The following is a 19,610-nucleotide window of genomic DNA, read 5'->3' as shown; positions in this document are numbered from 1 at the left end:
GCACAAGGGAATTCTCGAAAGAAGAACAAGGCTAGAGGAAGATCTGAAACAAAGAAATCTGACTTTTACCAGAGCTGACCAGAGGAAAACACAAACACAGTCCCCCACTACCACAAATAATGCTGTCGAGTTTCCCACATTTGGGGAAATCACAGGGGTCAGCATACCCAGAATGCAATAAATGAACCTCACACTGGGAGAATAATCTTCATGACCATGGTCTCTCCTATGCAAAATAAGTATGATTTGGGATAGGGCTGGGGAGGGCCGCTGCTCAGGCACATCTCTTTCAAGTAAAGGAGATTCAACTGAGGCAGCACAAGGGAACTCTCATCTGGGGACAACAACTGCAGGGAGAACACATATTTTCAGATGAACATGGGAGGGCAGAAGGCTGCCTAATACTGAAGCACCCCCAAACAACAAGCCAAATGCAACAACTAGTGCAAGCATTCCTGGGGGAAGGCCTGCAGCAGATGGATTTGCATATGGTGATGCCATCCAAGCAGTGGGTCAAAGTTGGCTTCAACCCTCGTCTGCATATGAAAAGAGAAAAGGGGCGTGCAGGGCATGGCGGCCTTTTGCGGCGCTTGGATGACCCCTAGTTCGCATTACACACCTCCACCCTCCTTCGGTGTGGGGCTCATGTTGGCTATGCCCCAGCCCCTGAAGCATTCAAGCTGATTTCTTGCAGCAGCTGGGCACTGTAACTGCTCCAGAGCTGCTCTGTAAGGCAAGTAAAAGGGTGTGGGCCCTGCAGCACTACCTGTAGTTTGCATTGTGCGTTGGAAGGCACGAAGTAAGCAGACGGGAGAAGTCAGGATAGTGCGCAAGGGCATAGAAGGGAGCGGCTCAAGAAAAGAGATGTGGAAACAGACAGCAAACTAGGCTGGAGAGAGACCTGAGACAAAGAGATCTGAATTATACGAGAGATGACCAAGGGAAACACAAATTATGCAGTCAAGTTTCCCACATTTGGGGAAATCGCAGGGGCAGCACAACCAGAGTGCAATGGGTGAGCCTTGCCCTGGGAGAAGCACCTTCATGATCATAGTATCTCACCTGGCAGGTAAGTAGGAGTTGGGCTAGAGCTGGGGAGGGTCGCTGCTCGGGCACCCCCCTCTCAAGTGAAAGAGATCCAACTGAGGCAGCACAAGGGAACTCTCGAAAGAAGAACAAGGCTAGAGGAAGATCTGATATAAAGAAATCTGATTTTTACCAGAGCTGACCAGAGGAAAGCACAAACACAGTCCCCCACTACCACAAATAATGCAGTCGAGTTTCCCACATTTGGGGAAATCACAGGGGTCAGCATACCCAGAATGCAATGAATGAACCTCACCCTGGGAGAACAATCTTCATGACCATGGTATCGCCTATGCAAAATAAGTATGATTTGGGATAGGGCTGGGGAGGGCCGCTGCTCAGGCACATCTCTGTCAAGTAAAGGAGATTCAACTGAGGCAGCACAAGGGAACTCTCATCTGGGGACAACAACTGCAGGGAGAACACATATTTTCAGATGAACATGGGAGGGCAGAAGGCTGCCTAATACTGAAGCACCCCCAAACAACAAACCAAATGCAACAACTAGTGCAAGCATTCCTGGGGGAAGGCCTGCAGCAGATGGATTTGCATATGGTGATGTCATCCAAACAGTGGGTCAAAGTTGGCTTCAACCCTCGTCTGCATATGAAAAGAGACAAGGGGCGTGCAGGGCATGGCGGCCTTTTGCGGCGCTTGGATGACCCCTAGTTCGCATTACACACCTCCACCCTCCTTCGGTGTGGGGCTCATGTTGGCTATGCCCCAGCCCCTGAAGCATTCAAGCTGATTTCTTGCAGCAGCTGGGCACTGTAACTGCTCCAGAGACGCTCTGTAAGGCAAGTAAAAGGGTGTGGGCCCTGCAGCACTACCTGTAGTTTGCATTGTGCGTTGGAAGGCACGAAGTAAGCAGACGGGAGAAGTCAGGATAGTGCGCAAGGGCATAGAAGGGAGCGGCTCAAGAAAAGAGAAGTGGAAACAGACAGCAAACTAGGCTGGAGAGAGACCTGAGACAAAGAGATCTGAATTATACGAGAGCCGACCAGGGGAAACACAAATTATGCAGTCAAGTTTCCCACATTTGGGGAAAACGCAGAAGCAGCACACCCAGAGTGCAATGGGTGAGCCTTGCCCTGGGAGAAGCACCTTCATGATCATAGTATCTCACCTGGCAGGTAAGTAGGAGTTGGGCTAGAGCTGGGGAGGGTCGCTGCTCGAGCATCCCCCTGTCAAGTAAAGGAGATTCAACTGAGGCAGCACAAGGGAACTCTCATCTGGGGACAACAACTGCAGGGAGAACACATATTTTCAGATAAAAATCTTGGTCATGCTCTGGTTTCTCTTCAGAACGAACAAATCTTTCGCCTTTTACTAAAGATTTCCGTGGAGAGGAGCAAAACCGAGTTTTATCTCAATTTTTGCATGCCTCATCTTTTTGGGGTTTCTTTTATCGGTTTAAAGATAGAATGAGTGTGCTTTAATGTAAGCTCATTTGCATAGAAATGACAGTAAATGTTTGTTTCTTTTCAAACAGAACTTTCTTGACCATGCTACTTGCTTGAAAGATCTGGGAGCACATGGAATACAGTACAAACCATGCTTATAGCAAGGAGAAGACAGGTGAGAAATCTGCTTTCTTTCAAATTGGGCGCTCACTTTGATCTGAATGAGGACTGCTGGCACGGCACTCAGGCGACAGGTGGAATCTTGGTCATGCTCTGGTTTCTCTGCAGAACGAACAAATCTTTCGCCTTTTACTAAAGATTTCCGTGGAGAGGAGCAAAACTGAGTTTTATCTCAATTTTTGCATGCCCCATATTATTGGGGTTTCTTTTATCGGATTAAAGACAGAACGAGTGTGCTTTCTTGTTAGCTTTAATGTAAGTTTATTTGCATAACAATGACAATAAATGTTTGTTTCTTTTCAAGCAGAACTTTCTTGACCATACTAATTGCTTGAAAGATCTGGGAGCACATGGAAAAGAGTACAAACCATGCTTATAGCAAGGGGAAGCCTGGAGAGAAATCTGCTTTCTTTCTTTCAAATTGGGTGCTCACTTTGAGCTGAATGAGGACTGCTGGCATGGCACTCAGGCAACAGGTGGAATCTTGGTCATGCTCTGGTTTCTCTTCAGAACGAACAAATCTTTCGCCTTTTACTAAAGATTTCCGTGGAGAGGAGCAAAACTGAGTTTTATCTCAATTTTTGCATGCCCCGTCTTATTGGGGTTTCTTTTATCAGTTTAAAGATAGAACGAGTGTGCTTTAATGTAAGCTCATTTGCATAGAAATGACAGTAAATGTTTGTTTCTTTTCAAACAGAACTTTCTTGACTATACTAATTGCTTGAAAGATCTGGGAGCACATGGAAAAGAGTACAAACCATGTTTATAGCAAGGGGAAGCCTGGTGAGAAATCTGTTTTCTTTCTTTCAAATTGGGTGCTCACTTTGAGCTGAATGAGGACTGCTGGCATGGCACTCAGGCGACAGGTAGAATCTTGGTCATGCTGTGGTTTCTCTTCAGAACGAACAAATCTTTCGCCTTTTACTAAAGATTTCCGTGGAGAGGAGCAAAACTGAGTTTTATCTCAATTTTTGCATGCCCCATCTTATTGGGGTTTTATTTTATCGGTTTAAAGATAGAACGAGTGTTCTTTAATGTAAGCTCATTTGCATAGAAATGACAGTAAATGTTTGTTTCTTTTCAAACAGAACTTTCTTGACCACACTAATTGTTTGAAAGATCTGGGAGCACATGGAAAAGAGTACAAACCATGTTTATAGCAAGGGGAAGCCTGGTGAGAAATCTGCTTTCTTTCATTCAAATTGGGTGCTCACTTTGAGCTGAATGAGAACTGCTGGCATGGCACTCAGGCGACAGGTGGAATCTTGGTCATGCTCTGGTTTCTCTTCAGAACTAACAAATATTTCGCCTTTTATTAAAGATTTCCGTGGAGAGGAGCAAAACTGAGTTTTATCTCAATTTTTGCATGCCCCATATTATTGGGGTTTCTTTTATCAGTTTAAAGACAGAACGAGTGGGCTTTCTTGTTAGCTTTAATGTAAGTTTATTTGCATAACAATGACAGTAAATGTTTGTTTCTTTTCAAACAGAACTTTCTTGACCATGCTACTTGCTTGAAAGATCTGGGAGCACATGGAAAACAGTACAAACCATGCAGTATCACAAGAGCCTTTATTTGATCTTTCATGAAGATAGAGCAGAATTGAGGACACGTCAACAATTTCTGCCAAAGGTGGTTCATCTTTCCACATGGTGCCTTTGGCCACTGACACCTTCGTTGAGTCAAAGTCTCTGGCTGTGGTCAGAACTTTGAAAATTTATGTCACCAGAACGGTTCAGATTAGGAAAACAGAGGCTCTGTTTGTCTTGTATGCTCCCAACAGGATTGGGTGTCCTGCTTCCATGCAGACCATTATGCGCTGAATCTGTGGTAAGATTCAGCATGCTCATTCCACGGCAGGATTGCCGTTACTGAATTAGGTGAAGACCCATTCTACTAGAAAGGTGGGTTCATCCTGGGCAGCTGGTCGGGGAGTCTCAGCATTGCAACTTTGCCGAGCAGCTATTTAGTAAACACTTTTGCTAAGTTTTACAAGTTTGATACCTTGGCTGATGATAACCTCAAGTTGGGTCATTCGGTGCTGCAGAGTCGTACGCACTCTCCCACCCGTTCAAGAGCTTTGGTATAACCCCATGGTTCTTAATGTGACCCCAGCATCCTCTAGGTCGTATGAGAAAATAGGATTTTAATACCTACCGGTAAATCCTTTTCTCTTAGTACGTAGAGGATGCTGGGCACCCGTCCCAGTCCATACTGTGTCTGCAGTTATTACTTGTGGTTATACACATGTTGTGTTACGGTTCTGGTCAGCTTTTTGCTGCAATTGTTCATGCCGTTGGCTTGTGTTCTGTTGAATGCCACGTTCTGTGGCATGCTTAAGGTGTGAGCTGGTAAGATGCTCACCTTAGTTTAACAATAAATCCTTTCCTCGAAATGTCCGTCTCCCTGGGCACAGTTCCTATAACTGGAGTCTGGAGGAGGGGCATAGAGGGAGGAGCCAGTTCACACCCTTTGAAAGTCTTAAAGTGCCCATGTCTCTTGCGGATCCCGTCTATACCCCATGGTTCTTAATGTGACCCCAGCATCCTTTACGGACTAAGAGAAAAGGATGCCCTTGTGTACTATCCTGACTTCTCCTCCCGTCTGCTTACTTTGTGCCTTCCAACGCACAATGCGAACTACAGGTGGTGCTGCAGGGCCCACACCCTTTTACTTGCCTTACAGAGCAGCTCTGGAGCTGTTACAGTGCCCAGCTGCTGCAAGAAATCAGCATGAATGCTTCAGGGGATGGGGCATGGCCAACATGAGCCCCACACCAAAGGAGGGTGGGGGTGTTTAATGCGAACTAGGGGTCATCCAAGCACTGCAAAAGGCCGCCATGCCCTGCATGCCCCTTTTCTCTTTTTATATGCAGATGAGGGTTCCAGCCAACTTTGGCCCACTGCTTGGATGACATCACCGTATGCAAATCCGTCTGCTGCAGACCTTCCCCCAGGAATGCTTGTACTAGTTGTTGGATATGGTTTGATATTTGATGGTGCTTCAGTATTAGGCAGCCTTCCGCCCTCCCATGTTCATCTGAAAAGATGTGGTCTCCCTGCAGTTGTTGTCCCCAGACGAGAGTTCCCTTGTGCTTCCTCAGTTGAATCTCCTTAACTTGACGGGGGAGGGGCTGCCCGAGCTGCCACCCTCCCCAGCCCTATCCCAACTCATACTTATTTTACATATTAGATCTCTTGATCATGAAGATTGTTCTCACACGGTGAGGTTCATCCATTATATTTTAAAATAGGAAGGTACAAATTACATATTTGAATTGCATCTATTTGCTGGATTCAAATGCCCCCCCCCCCCCCTTCCTTTCTCAATTGTGCCCGTCAGCAGCTATTCTAAGGTTGCTGCCAATGGGTGTGACACATTAATTTCTTCTGTGGGGTACACTGGACTCCACAAGGATTCACATTGGGGTGTAGAGTAGGATCTTGATCTGAGGCACCAACCGGCTCAAAGCTTTTGACTGTTCCCAAGATGCTCAGCGCATCCTCCTCTATAACCCCGCTTCCATGAACAGGGAGCTCAGTTTGTAGTTGGTGCCTTCAGTAGCAGGCCACTTAACAGGGGCCTGCCTCAGGCAGCCTATTCTTAGCTATTAATTTTGACAAGAAAAGAAGAACTTGTTTTATGAGAATCTACAAGGGCTGCAGCAGGCTAGGTCTAATAGACATCTTTACTGCAGCTTCATCACTCCCAGCGGCGCTGTATACTCCCGTGCCCTGGTTGCTGGGTCACTGCAGCGGAGGCTCCGGTTTCTTCCTAAGGTCAGTCACACACACACCGCCCTTCCGGATCACGAGGCCGCTGATTAAGGGGAGCGTGGCCGTAGGGGGTGGGCCGTGTGCGAACTGGGGTGGACACTGATTACTGGGCAGCCGCTCCACTAGCCACCAGGTACAGTTAAGGAGCACAGGTCTAGGGGTTTTTCTCCTATATTAACCCAATTTTGTACTGCCCGCAGCGCATTGTGATAGGTAATAGGGCCTGATTCAGGTTGGATTGCAATCACAATAAGCGATCCAACTGCAAAAATTGCTAAGAGCATACGCATGTGCCTGCATGCGATCGCCTCTGCCTGTCAATCGGGGCAGGGGGGGAGAGTGGGGTCAGCAACACTCCATTTCCAGGTCAGGGATGGAGCAGTGCGGGGGCAAGGCTTCAAAATGGGGTCTGCAATGGAGGAGACACAGGGGGCGTGGTCACAGCGGCTGTATGACATCACATTCAGCCGCTGTGATCACAAAAATGGTGGCGGCTTCCTGCGCGCACATACAGTCTGCACCAGCAGGAGGCTACACCATTGTTTATGATCACGCTGAACTGCAGTGCGACTGCAATTACAGCATGGTAAAAAAGGGAGGTGTCATACTGGGTGGCCATGCCCTGTCACTGTGCAGGAGCCAGCACCGCTTACACACTAGTCCCCGGGTGCAGCCCCCAACCCCCGGGACACCCGGAGCAACAAAATGTAGATTCAGGCCACCAGGCCACGCCCCTACCTATGAAATCATGCCTCCTTTTTACCATTGCGCTGCTTATTTGCACGCACTGCATTACAATCTCCCTCGCCACCTCTCTGGGGGTCACCAGTGATAGTGACACCTCTGCCATGCTTGTAGCAGCTGGTCCAAAGATCTATGCCTCAAGCCCTGAGTGTTTGCCCTTGTGACTTGTTGATCATCATAGCGAAGCAGATGCTTACAGAAAACTGCAGGGGCTTAGATTGAAAATAAAAAAAATTGATGGGTATAAGGTAGAGAGGAGCGGGTTCGGTTCTCCGAGAACCGAATTCCCCACGAACTCCACGTGGTTTACACTGGTCTGAGGCAGGCTCGGTTGTTCCCGCCTGACTCGGAAAACCTGAACAAGGGAAAATGTCATCATCCCGCTGTCGGATTCTCGCGAGATTCGGATATTATATATAGAGCTGCGCGTTGCCGCCATTTTTACTCGTGCATTGAAGAGAGAGCGGAGAGGACGTGGCTATGTTCTCTCAGTGGAAATCTCAATATCAGTGCTCAGTATCAGTGGTTACTTATTGCTGCTCAGTAATACTAGTAGTGTGTCTCTCCTGCTCAGTGTCAGTTCTCAGTAGTATCCTCATCAGTGCTCAGTATCACTGCTCATTGTCTTGTGCTGCATTGTGGTGCTCAGCATACTACAGTACATTACTAATAGTCCAGTGCTGCATCTTGCTGCTCAGTGTCAGTTCTAGTATCCTCATCAGTGCTCACTATCACTGCTCATTGCATTGTGGTGTTCTGTATACTACAGTAATATAGTAACATATAGTAACATAGTTTTTGAGGTTGAATAGAGGCAAATTGCCCATCGTGTTCAACCTGTTTTAAGTTGTGATGATTCTACATACTTGCTGAATAATGTTTTATGACTAGTTAGCTACTATAACTCATGTTACCCCCGGATTAACCATGTTGATATTTTAAGTATTATAACCTTGGATAGCTTTTTCATTCAGAAATGTATCCATTCCTTTTTTAAATCCAATTACAGAGTCCGCCATTACCACCTTCCCTGGCAGGGAATTCCACATCCTGATTGCCCTAACAGTGAAGAACCCTTTCCTCCATTGCATTCTGAACTTTCCTCCAGTCGCAGCGAGTGACCACGTGTTCTTTTAATAAATAATTCCTCTGATAACTCTTTGTTATGTATCTTTACATATTTGAAGATATTAATAATATCTCCTCTTAGGCACCTCTTTTCTAGTGTATACATATTCAGCCTAGTAAGTCTTTCCTTATAGTCCAGTACTTTTAGGCCTTTAATCAATTTAGTCTTCAGGATCTCTCGGACTTCCATGAGCAGCAGAGTAGTGCAATGGAAGGATGCTGGGCCCATAACCCAGAGGTCGATTAATCGAAACTATCCTCTGCTATGTGCATTTTTTTTTTATAATTAAAGTAATCAAAAACTGGGATTGATATTTTGGCTCTTTTATTTTTACTTAAAGTACAATAACTTTTATCATTTTAATTTGTTTTAATAGTATATTATCAGCATTGTTTTCTTTAAAAAATCCACTTAATATTCTTTACCCTATTCCTGAAATGGTAATTGACAAAAACAAACTACATTGTCACCAGAAGAGCAATGCAAAATGTACAAGTGATATATTAAAATCATCTTCCATCTTGAATTTCAATGATGCATTGGGACAACAATTTTGTGAGAAACATCTTCACCCATAAAGAAAGATTTTCTTAATTCCTTATCTGTGTGCTGATTAGATATTACCTTGTTTTCACATTAAACAGACTTCCACATGAGAAAGCAGCAAGGATGCAGTAACGTTTATGTTTCCTGGTGTCAACCTGTATTATTTCAGTAGACATTGAAATGAGGATGCATCTTGCTGCCTTTCCAATGTAGCAAGTTTAATTCAGTAATAGGTGAAAAAACATTCCTACAAAGGTGTTAATAAGAGACTTGGCTTTGTGGACACTTTTCAGAGAGCAAATTTGTTAGCATAAAAATAAAGTCAGAAAATGAAGAGCTGTTTAATCACTCAATTGGACTTTTCTGCCAGCATAATTTTTTTTTCTCTGCAACCCACTGCTAAATTGTGCTTCCTAGCTGTTTTTTATAAAATAACTTAATCAGATCTAACTCTGATTACATCAGAGAAGGCCAGGTACCCTACACCATAAGAGGGGGTTTGAAATTTTGACTTGTCTACTTAAAGATCACCAAAATCTGATCACAAGGTCAATTACATCCCTGGGTGGGATTGAACCACCAATCTTTTGGTTAATAGCCAAACATGCTAACCGATTGCACCACAGAGACACCTCGTAAAAGTATATACTGACAAAGGCTAATAAGCATTCATTTAGAACGTTTCCTAGAAAAACTTTAAAAAGTCAATAATCTGGAGAGTTTTTGTAAGAAACACATTGGTACTTTCCCATGATGAGTGAGTGCTTCAGGATCTCTTGCACTTACATGAGCAGCAGAGTACTGCAACGGAAGCATGCTGGGCCCATAACCCAGAGGTAGGCAGATTGAAACTATCCTCTGCTATATGCATTGTTTTTTGTTAATTAAAGTAATCCAAAACTGGGATTGATATTTTGGCTCTTTTATTTTTACTTAAAGTACAATAACTTTTACCATTTTAATTTGTTTTAATAGTATATTGACAGTATTGTTTTCTTTAAAAAATCCACTTAATTTTCTTTACCCTATTATTAAAATGGTAATGGACAAAAACAAACTACATTGTCACCAGAAGAGCAGTACAAAATGTACAAGTGATATATTAAAATCATCTTTCCAGCTTGAATTTCAATGATGCTTTGGTGCAACAATTTTGTGAGAAACATCTTCACCCATAAAGAAAGATTTTCTTAATTCCTTACCTGTGTGCTGATTAGATATCACCTTGTTTTCACATTAAACAGACTTCCCCATGAGGAAGCAGCAAGGATGCAGTGACGTTTATGTTTCCTGGTGTCAACCTGTATTATTTCAGTAGACATTGAAATGAGGATGCATCTTGCTGCCTTTCCAATGAAGCAAGTTTAATTCAGTAATAGGTGAAAAACCATCCCTACAAAGGTGTTAATCAGAGACTTGGCTTTGTGGACACTTTTCAGAGAGCAAATTTGTTAGCATAAACATAAAATCAGAAAATGAAGAGCTGTTTCGTCACTAAATTGGACTTTTCTGCCAGCATAATTTTTTTTCTCTGCAACCCACTGCTAAATTGTGCTTCCTAGCTGTTTTTTTTATAAAATCACTTAATCAAATCTAACTCTGATTACATCAGAGAAGGCCAGGTACCCTACACCATAAGAGGGGGTTTGAATTTTTGACTTGTCTATTTAAAGATCACCAAAATCTGATTACAAGGTCAATTACATCCCTGGGTGGGATTGAACCACCAACCTTTTGGTTAATAGCCAAACATGCTAACCGATTGCGCCACATAGACACCTTGCAAAAGTAGATACTGACAAAGGCTAATAAGCATTTATCTAGAACGTTTCCTAGAAAAACTTTAAAAAGTCAATAATCTGGAGAATTTTTGTAAGAAACACATTGGTACTTTCCCATGATGAGTGAGTGCTTCAGGATCTCTTTCACTTACATGGGCTATTAACCAAAAGGTTGGTGGTTCAATCCCACCCAGGGATGTAATTGACCTTGTGATCAGATTTTGGTGATCTTTAAGTAGACAAGTCAAAATTTCAAACCCCCTCTTATGGTGTAGGGTACCTGGCCTTCTCTGACGTAATCAGAGTTAGATTTAATTAAGTGATTTTATAAAAAACAGCTAGGAAGCACAATTTAGCAGTGGGTTGCAGAGAAAAAAATAACATTTTAAACCTACCGGTAAATTTTTTTTCTCGTAGTCCGTAGAGGATGATGGGGACTCCGTAAGGACCATGGGGGATAGACGGGCTCCGCAGCAGACATGGGCACTTTAAGAAAGACTTTAGATCTGGGTGTGCACTGGCTCCTCCCTCTATGCCCCTCCTCCATACCTCAGTTAGAGAAACTGTGCCCAGAGGAGACGGACAGTACGAGGAAATGATTTTTGTTAATCCAAGGTCAAGATTCATACCAGCCACACCAATCACACCGTATAACTTGTGATATACAACCCAGTTAACAGTATGAAAACAACATAGCATCAGTCCAAGACCGATGAAAACTAACATATAACCCTTATGTAAGCAATAACTATATACAAGTCTTGCAGAAGTAGTCCGCACTTGGGACGGGCACCCAGCATCCTCTACGGACTACGAGAAAAAGATTTACCGGTAGGTTTAAAATCTTATTTTCTCTTACGTCCTAGAGGATGCTGGGGACTCCGTAAGGACCATGGGGATTATACCAAAGCTCCCAAACGGGCTCCTGCGGATGACTCTGCAGCACCGATTGAGCAAACAGGAGGTCCTCCTCAGCCAGGGTATCAAACTTATAGAACTTTGCAAAGGTGTTTGAACCCGACCAAGTAGCAGCTCGGCACAGCTGTAGTGCCGAGACCCCTCGGGCAGCTGCCCAAGAAGAGCCCACCTTCCTAGTGGAATGGGCCTTGACTGAATTAGGCAACGGCAATCCCGCCATAGAATGCGCCTGCTGAATCGTGTTACAGATCCAGAGAGCAATAGTCTGATTTGAAGCAGGGGTGCCAATCTTGTTGGCTGCATACAGGACAAACAGTGCTTCTGTTTTTCTGACTCTAGCCGTTCTGGCCACGTAAATTTTCAAAGCCCTGACCACATCAAGGGACTCGGAATCCTCCAAGTCACGCGTAGCCACAGGCACCACAATAGGTTGGTTCATATGAAAGGATGAGTCCACTTTTAGCAGGAATTGAGGACGGGTCTGCAATTCCGCTCTATCCATATGGAAAACCAGATAGGGGATTTTATGTGATAAAGCTGCTAATTCCGACACTCACCTAGCGGAAGCCAAGGCTAATAACATGACCACCTTCCAAGTGAGATATTTAAACTCCACCATTTTAAGTGGTTCAAACCATAACCTTAACACCACGTTAAGGTCCCAAGGGACCACCGGAGGTACAAAAGGAGGCTGAATATGCAGTACTCCCTTCACAAAAGTTTGTACTTACTTCAGGAAGAGAGGCCAATTCCTTTTGAAAGAAAATGGATAAGGCCAAAATCTGAACCTTAATAGAGCCTTATTTTAGGCCCAAATTCACTCCAGTTTGTAGGAAGTGAAGGAAGTGGCCCAGGTGGAATTCTTACGTATGAGCATTCCTGGCCTCACACAAAGAAACATATTTTCGCCATATACAGTGATAATGTTTAGATGTCATGTCCTTCCTAGCCTTTATTAGCGTAGGAATGACCTCATCTGGAATACCCTTTTCCGCTAGGATCCGGCGTTCAACCGCCATGCCGTCAAACGCAGCCGCGGTAAGTCTTGGAACAGACAGGGCCCCTGTTGCAACAGGTCCTGTCTTAGAGGAAGTGGCCACGGATCTTCTGTGAGCATTTCCTGCAGATCTGGATACCAGGTCCTTCGCGGCCAATCTGGAACAATGAGAATTGTTCTTACTCCTCTTTTTCTTACTATTATCAACACCTTGGGTATGAGAGGTAGAGGAGGAAATACATAGACCGACCGGAACACCCACGGTGTCACTAGGGCGTCTACAGCTACTGCCCGAGGGTCTCTTTACCTGGTGCAATACCTCTGTAGCTTTTTGTTGAGGCGGGACGCCATCATGTCTATCTGGAACAGTCCCCACCGACTTGCAATCTGTGCGAAGACTTCCTGATGGAGTCCCCACTCTCCTGGATGTAGGTCGTGTCTGCTGAGGAAGTCTGCATCCCAGTTGTCCACTCCCGGAATGAACACTGCTGACAGTGCGCTTTGATAAAGCTAAATATTTATCTTATTTAAAACCCTTTGTGAGGTCTAAGAACACTGTACGCTATTTGCGTATGGAGTACCGTAAGGGTACGCTCGTTGCGTAACAATCGCTTAGCCGTGGTCGAGACGCTCAAGCGTCACGTTCGCTCACGGCCAAGAGATCACAGGCAGGCATGCTATTGGCTGCTGACTAACGTAATGGTTCGCTATAGCGTAACGGACGCTGTATCGGGAGCGGGCTGCTCGAGCGATACAGACGCTCATGAGAATACGCTGTTGGTATCGGGCACACTTATAGGTGAGCGACTACCGTAATGCTACGCTATCAGCGTAGCGGACGCTCGAGACCACGAGGAGATCACGAGCGGCGCCGACGCTCACAATGTTAAACCTTTATGTCTAAACCACAAACAATGTAATTTGCTGTAAAACCTTAGTGTAGAGATAGGGTGTAAATGCAACACTGTATAACCTTATTAACTCAAAAGCTGTTCGAGCGTCACCAACGCTCTGAGAATACTTAACACTATAAGAAATACACAAATACCGTGCTTAGGGTCCAACGCCTAATATATATATTATGAATGTTATACTTGCAAAAGAATTAATACAATACAAGTCATACACTACAATATAACATAGACTATCTAACCAGGTAACTACACAGTAAATACAATACAAGTACGTTTAAGAGAAAATGAGAGAAAGAGAAGAGAGAGAGAGAAAGATATGGCCCATAATAACAAGAAAAGACAATATGATTACGGAGAAAACTTACGCACAAAGGAAACGATCGCATGCGCCTCTGGACATCCAGCTCCCGATTTTCAGCAATGATAACCGATGAAGAGTGAGTGCTGGATGTGATCGGCCTGTCTATTTATGCCCCACACACAATACAATTCAATGGTCCCTACAATCTCATTGTTCATTGGACACAGGAATTCGTCTTCGCATTATAACAAAAGGTCATAGGTTGATTCATACAGGTGGGCTGTGACTATTTCCAACAGCTCAGGTGGGAGGGAAACTGGGTTTCCCGCCGCATGGATAAGTAAGTGCAAATACAGTAAATGTTCATAAACTTCTTATGTCCATAACTATTCGCACGAGCGATTGATCCGCTTCAAACCAACACCGGAATATTGCTAATTAAATACTCTTCCGATGGATACTAAACACCACTGTATTACTCCTGTCTGACCCTTCGTATCAAACAATGAGGGATCTCTCTGTCCAGGAACATACTACATTAACTAAACTTTCAGAATCTATCAAAGGGACCATAATCTACAAAATGCATTATATGGTGAAAATATGTAACGAAAGAGTCGCCCGCTAGACGCACACAATCTCTACCGTAAATGTGCATACCGTGCGCCTGCGGGTGCCCGCAACAGCGAGTATGCGCACGCACGGGAGAGCGCACGCATGCGCAGCAGGGACACATATGAGGTGCAAATATGGCAGTGTGCATCGTGATATTTTTCTGACTTTGACAGTCCACCCTTTGGCAGTCAACAATAACTGCCACTTCCTAAAACATTTCAAAAAGAGAAAAATATATGTCAGGGGTTAATACATTTACATGGTTGGGTAGGGGAGGAGAGGAGAAGGTAGGAAAAGGGTATGACCTAGTGAGATAGCAGAAGCATGTGTGTATGAATCCATGTTTGGGGGGTCATGTATCATCGTGCCGTACGTGTTTTAAATCAAGCTTCGAGGTATTGCGAAGTATACATTTGAATTCCTTCTTATCCCGTGGTACGGGTCTGTGGATGGGCTGTCAAACTTTACCGAGCTTTTTTCGGATTTTGGTTGTAACAAAAATGGGGAGCACATTTTAGTTGATGATACATGAATGGGGGAATATGTGATTGCTGATATCTGTGCCTGTATTCCCTATACTATGTGTGTAATTACCTGAAGGTTGTAGAGATGAAGAAAATACATAATTACGGTAAATGCAGTGGTATTCTATGTCAGGTTAATGAACATTCGTCGATTGAGGTCTTGTTTGGTGTCTGTTGAATGCAGTCTTCTTTGTGCTTTTGCCCATAAGGTGCGAGCAAAAAGCTTTGTCAATGTCCATAGATTTACAAAAGTGTTGGGCTAGCGTAATTTTAAAATTTCTAGGGAAACTGGGGATCTATGGCATAGTTCATCAAAAATCTGTGTATAAGGTTGTCAAAACTTCTTCTTTAATCCATCTGTTGTCTGTATATCGGCTCATCAAATTCCTCGTCCAAGTGGGTCTTTTTACCTCAGAGGAAAACGGAAAAACAGGTGAAAGAAACGGACCGTAGAAATCGCATTACAATTCCCTCACTCCTTAAACTCATCACCCTGGTACTTCGTTTGCACTTCGTTAAAGCCTGACCGCATCTAAATATCAAGCCAATCGTTATGATAACACCTAAGATACATAGGAGAAACTTCCCTACATCCGTTATAACTCCTTGAGCCCATTCTCCTAAACCGGAGAACCAATTTCGCGGGTTCAACCATGACACCCAACTAGTCAGCTCATTACTCACAGCAGCAAGGGTGAGATTGTGTCTCCTGCGAAATTCCCACTTCAATTGGAGAATATCGTCCATCTTTTGGTCTATGACCTCGACCGGGTCCTCGGTACTATTCGTTATATATGTGCAGCATTTCACGCCGTACTGCGTTGCCAGTGTGACACAATATTCACCTGTTACTGCTGTGAGATAATTGAGAATCATTCTATGCTGAACTAGTTCTGTTTTATAAGCTTGAAGTTCTCTTCCAGTATACCTAAACGTGTCATCATACATTTCTGTGATATTGTCTAACAAATTTGCGAGCGCAGATATGTATTTATAATTCAACACTCCTCTGGCGGTGCGAGTGAGGTCTAACGCAAGTAGAAACTGAATCCCGGTGGATTCATGGATCATGTCAGAGGCCGGGTGCTCTGTTCTTTCTATCAGGTGCCGTTTAACTACGTGCTCGTAATGGGTGTGAGTATAAGGAGTTTGGGCAACACGGTGTATGTCTTTCATTTTGGCATGTGATACAGTCATTACCTCAGGCAATACTTTTCCAATATAACACAATCCTTCAGAGTTTGGGGCAAGCCACTTATACGCCTTCCTCCCGCATATGAAATATGCATCATCGGGGAGAACATATGGGACGGAGTAGGACATAACCATATTACACATTTTCCATGTGAAATCTCCTAACCCTAATTCTCCCATCTGTCTAGTACACGTATCAGCTTGTACGATATGTGCACAGTATCCTGGTGATACCTCTCCAACTCTCGTAATCCTACTTCCTAGGGTATACCTATACCGGAAAGATTTTCCTCTACTGGCTATGTGGCGTATAAGCTCTGTATCTGTCGGCATTCTATCTGCTCTATATGAAAAGGTCATGGTTTGGTTACTCCATGACACTTCCCAATTTCCCGGCTTTCGGGGATTGGAAATGTTAAAACATATGAGGGATCTATCCACATGATATTGGTGGAGCTTCAAACTAGGAGGACTGGAGATATTAAACCTCCTGTCCACCGGTCTCCCACCACTTAGCTCAAGTACCTCCCCTATCGTTAAAGGAAATGGTACTAGTCCTGATTTGCTATGACCTTGAGGTACTTGAGAGCATACCCAACAATCTGTTTGATTTAACACGCTACCCACTAAGGAGTGATAGTCACTCAAGGGATGCCGGTCCATGTGGATATTAAAACTGGATTGGCATTTCTTAATGCACCCATCCTCGACTACGTTGTCACAGAGCCTACAGATACAGTTTTCTTCAGCTAACAATCCTTCACAATTCCTTCTATTGTCAATGCTATCGGATCGTTTTCTGATACTCGCCTTTGCTTGTTGATTATGTTGTTCTCGGAAAACTACGCCTCCATCTCTGTCATCAGAACCCATTCCAGAACCTCTCTCGACCTCCATGGTACTCTCGCCGGAACAGACTGCTCTGGTCAACATCATGGTCAACAGGAAAATCCGGATCACAGTCTCTTGGGGCAAGTCCATCTTATAGGAGGAAACGAAGAAGAATGAGAAGGGGGGGAAAATAATTTGAGGGAGAGGGGATGGGAAGTTGGAGAAAAACAATAAAAGGGAACAGGGAATCGACAACTGCTTTTGATCTTGTGATTTTCAATGCTCAGGTGCCGCCTCAGTCCTCCTGGAACAGACACTCCAGTGATACAACGTCCTCTACCGTCTGTTCCTTATCACGGGACCTCTCTGGATCAGCAACCTTCTTACAATGGGACGAATGAACCCAAGTCTCTCTCTCGGCAACTTTCAATGCTGTAGTGCTAGTCAATAAGACTTGGTATGGTCCTTCCCATCTGTCAATAAGGCAACCTGAGCGTAGAAAATTTCGTATCATTACATACTCCCCAGGTTCAATGTCATGACAATTACTATCTGGTAAATCAGGAATCACCAACTTCAAATTATTATTTTGATTCCTTAGCTGTTTACTCATATTAACCAGGTACTTTACAGTCACTTCATTGTTACACTTCAAATCATCCTGAGGGTTAATCATAACATGCGGTTGTCGACCAAACAAGATTTCAAAAGGGGACAGATTAAGAGGGGACCTGGGAGTGGTTCTGATGCTGTACAGTACAATGGGTAAAGCTTCTTGCCATGTCAATCCTGTTTCTGCCATAACTTTGCTCAAATTATTTTTAATAGTGCTATTCACTCTTTCCACCTTCGCACTCGCCTGTGGACGGTATGGAGTGTGCAGCTTGCTATCAATTCCCATCAACTTACACATTCCTTGAAAGACATCACCTGTAAAATGGGTACCCCTATCACTTTCGATAATTCTAGGGATACCATATCTACATACAAATTCCTGCACAATTTTCTTAGCAGTAAACATAGCGGTATTTGTGGCCGCCGGGAATGCTTCAACCCAATTTGAGAACACATCTATACAAACAAGTACATATTTCAAATTTCGACAAGGGGGTAATTGAATGAAGTCAATCTGTATTGCCTGGAAAGGACCGCCTGCAGGTGGGATATGAGATGGTTCTGTTGGTATTGCCTTTCCGATATTCTTTCTCAAACAGGTAAGGCATGACATTGCTCTCTTACTTGCATGAGATGAAAATCCTGGGGCGCACCAATATGCTCTTACCAACTTGCACTTTCCTTCCTTGCCCAGATGAGTCAGCCCGTGAGCTGCCTCAGCTAAACATGGAAGATATGCTCTGGGGGCCACCGGTTTACCTTGTCCATCCGTCCAGAGTCCTGAGGACTCCTGGCCATATCCCTTCGCCTTCCAGACTGCCTTTTCCTGTGTGGAACACAAATTTTGCATTTCACACAACTTCTGTGTGTTGATGGTATTAAATACCATCAGTTGTGTGGTGTCTGTCTGTCTGGGGGTACCAGCTGCTAACTTAGCTGCTTCGTCTGCTCGGCTGTTACCAAGTGATACTGGGTCCTGGCTATATGTGTGTGCTTTACACTTGATAACAGCCACTCTGTCGGGTTCCTGTATCGCTGTTAGAAGCCTTTTGATGTGAGCTGCATGCGCTACCGGTGTACCAGCTGCCGTCATGAAATTTCTGAGGCGCCATAGGGCTCCGAAATCATGGACTACCCCGAATGCGTATCTAGAGTCGGTGTAGATATTGGCTGATTTGCCCTTAGCCAATTCACATGCTCTGGTTAGGGCGACCAGTTCAGCAACCTGGGCTGAGTGAGGTGGGCCTAGCGGTTCCGCTTCTATGGTGCCTTGGTCATCTACGACTGCGTATCCAGTACACAAGTCTCCCGAGTCTGACTGTCTGTGACAACTACCGTCCGTGTAGAAAGTTAGATCTACATTTTTCAGCGGGTTGTCACTGATGTCAGGCCTTGCGGTAAAATTTTGGGTCAAATATTCCATACAATCATGTGTGTCCTCCTGTGTGTTAAATTCTCCTTCCCCACCACTCTCATCCTCCACCCTTTGTGCCTGTCCAGGCACACCTGGGAGATATGTTGCAGGATTTAATGCACTGCATCTCCTTATGGTGATGTTTACGGGGGCCATTAGTGCCAATTCCCATCTTGTAAACCGCGCTGATGAGACGTGCCTGGTTTGGGCAGAATTTAGCAAGGCTGACACTGCATGTGGTGTATGAATTGTGAGGTTGTGACCTAGCACTACATCTTCGCTTTTCGTTACTAGCAATGCTATCGCAGCGACGCTTCGCAAGCATGTGGGGAGGGATCGCGCTACCGTGTCTAGCTGAGCGCTGTAGTATGCTACTGGCCTGCTGGCATCACCGTGCTTTTGGGTTAAGACGCCTGCCGCGCAACCAGCACTTTCTGTTCCGTACAGCTCAAAGGGTTTCCCATAGTCTGGCATACCTAATGCTGGTGCCTGCGTTAGGCACTGTTTAAGTCTCTCAAATGCCATCTCGGACTCGTCTGTATGCGAAATCCGATCAGGTTTGTTTGAGGAGACCATCTCCTGCAGAGGTAACGCTAGAATGGAAAACCCTGGGATCCAGTTACGGCAATACCCACACATTC

At 44.5% G+C, this 19,610-nt stretch overlaps 10 non-coding genes across 10 annotated transcripts; 5 read left to right on the top strand and 5 right to left on the bottom strand.

Moving 5' to 3' along the window:
* Positions 1-79: 79 nt before the first annotated feature.
* Positions 80-243, bottom strand: LOC134988789 (U1 spliceosomal RNA). Its single transcript, XR_010194179.1, has one exon. It is a non-coding gene; the product is annotated as a U1 spliceosomal RNA (small nuclear RNA).
* Positions 244-914: 671 nt separating this feature from the next.
* LOC134988705 (U1 spliceosomal RNA) lies at positions 915-1,077 on the bottom strand. The gene has a single exon (XR_010194105.1). It is a non-coding gene; the product is annotated as a U1 spliceosomal RNA (small nuclear RNA).
* Positions 1,078-1,229: 152 nt separating this feature from the next.
* On the bottom strand, positions 1,230-1,393 carry LOC134988746 (U1 spliceosomal RNA). Its single transcript, XR_010194138.1, has one exon. It is a non-coding gene; the product is annotated as a U1 spliceosomal RNA (small nuclear RNA).
* A 671-nt stretch (positions 1,394-2,064) lies between these two features.
* On the bottom strand, positions 2,065-2,227 carry LOC134988716 (U1 spliceosomal RNA). The gene has a single exon (XR_010194112.1). It is a non-coding gene; the product is annotated as a U1 spliceosomal RNA (small nuclear RNA).
* A 144-nt stretch (positions 2,228-2,371) lies between these two features.
* On the top strand, positions 2,372-2,487 carry LOC134988729 (U5 spliceosomal RNA). The gene has a single exon (XR_010194121.1). It is a non-coding gene; the product is annotated as a U5 spliceosomal RNA (small nuclear RNA).
* A 270-nt stretch (positions 2,488-2,757) lies between these two features.
* On the top strand, positions 2,758-2,873 carry LOC134988730 (U5 spliceosomal RNA). The gene has a single exon (XR_010194122.1). It is a non-coding gene; the product is annotated as a U5 spliceosomal RNA (small nuclear RNA).
* A 286-nt stretch (positions 2,874-3,159) lies between these two features.
* Positions 3,160-3,275, top strand: LOC134988726 (U5 spliceosomal RNA). Its single transcript, XR_010194118.1, has one exon. It is a non-coding gene; the product is annotated as a U5 spliceosomal RNA (small nuclear RNA).
* A 274-nt stretch (positions 3,276-3,549) lies between these two features.
* Positions 3,550-3,665, top strand: LOC134988733 (U5 spliceosomal RNA). The gene has a single exon (XR_010194125.1). It is a non-coding gene; the product is annotated as a U5 spliceosomal RNA (small nuclear RNA).
* A 275-nt stretch (positions 3,666-3,940) lies between these two features.
* Positions 3,941-4,056, top strand: LOC134988741 (U5 spliceosomal RNA). The gene has a single exon (XR_010194133.1). It is a non-coding gene; the product is annotated as a U5 spliceosomal RNA (small nuclear RNA).
* A 5,365-nt stretch (positions 4,057-9,421) lies between these two features.
* On the bottom strand, positions 9,422-9,495 carry TRNAN-AUU (transfer RNA asparagine (anticodon AUU)). Its single transcript has one exon. It is a non-coding gene; the product is annotated as a tRNA-Asn (tRNA).
* Positions 9,496-19,610: the final 10,115 nt, after the last annotated feature.

This window comes from Pseudophryne corroboree, unplaced genomic scaffold (genome assembly GCF_028390025.1).
Source record: "Pseudophryne corroboree isolate aPseCor3 unplaced genomic scaffold, aPseCor3.hap2 scaffold_1084, whole genome shotgun sequence".
Lineage (NCBI taxonomy): Eukaryota > Metazoa > Chordata > Amphibia > Anura > Myobatrachidae > Pseudophryne > Pseudophryne corroboree.
The sequence above is the reverse complement of the archived record's forward strand: the minus strand, read 5'-3'. Positions and strand labels throughout refer to the sequence as shown.